We start from the raw sequence: 486 nt of genomic DNA on the forward strand, positions 1-486 counted from the left end.
GGGTCGGCTTCGGGTGCCGATATCGTGTACTCCCTGGACAGGTAAGTGTCCTTATATTAAAAGTCAGCAGCTACAGTATTTGTTGCAGATACAAATTTAAATAATCTCTTAAAGCAGAGTTCCAGCCTGTAGTAAAAAAAAGTTAAATCAGCAGCTACAGTGTCAGTGATACAATAGTAGGGTCACATAATCTGGGTATGGTGTTCTGTCAATCACCATGATGTAGTGGTGGGGTGGACACAGAGACTATACGAAACCAGACTGCATATTTGGTCATTTCTCAATGCAAACTAAGGATGTTAAAGAGCCAGTTGGTTTCAGTTGAGTGAAGATTTTCAGTATGAGAGGAGTATCCATATAATAATGTGTTACTACTTTGATTTATGTATTTGACCAAAACACAACTCTGGTGGGACTCAAACCCACAACCTTTGAATTACTACATGTTCTAGAAGTCCAATGCGCTATCCATTGCGCCACAGAGCC

At 40.5% G+C, this 486-nt stretch overlaps 1 non-coding gene across 1 annotated transcript; it reads right to left on the bottom strand.

Annotated features, from left to right (window-relative positions):
* Positions 1 to 401: 401 nt before the first annotated feature.
* Positions 402 to 486, bottom strand: TRNAR-UCU (transfer RNA arginine (anticodon UCU)). The gene is given in 2 exon segments: positions 402 to 437; positions 450 to 486. It is a non-coding gene; the product is annotated as a tRNA-Arg (tRNA).

The sequence above is a fragment of the Aquarana catesbeiana genome, linkage group LG04 (genome assembly GCF_042186555.1).
Source record: "Aquarana catesbeiana isolate 2022-GZ linkage group LG04, ASM4218655v1, whole genome shotgun sequence".
In the NCBI taxonomy this organism is placed as follows: domain Eukaryota; kingdom Metazoa; phylum Chordata; class Amphibia; order Anura; family Ranidae; genus Aquarana; species Aquarana catesbeiana.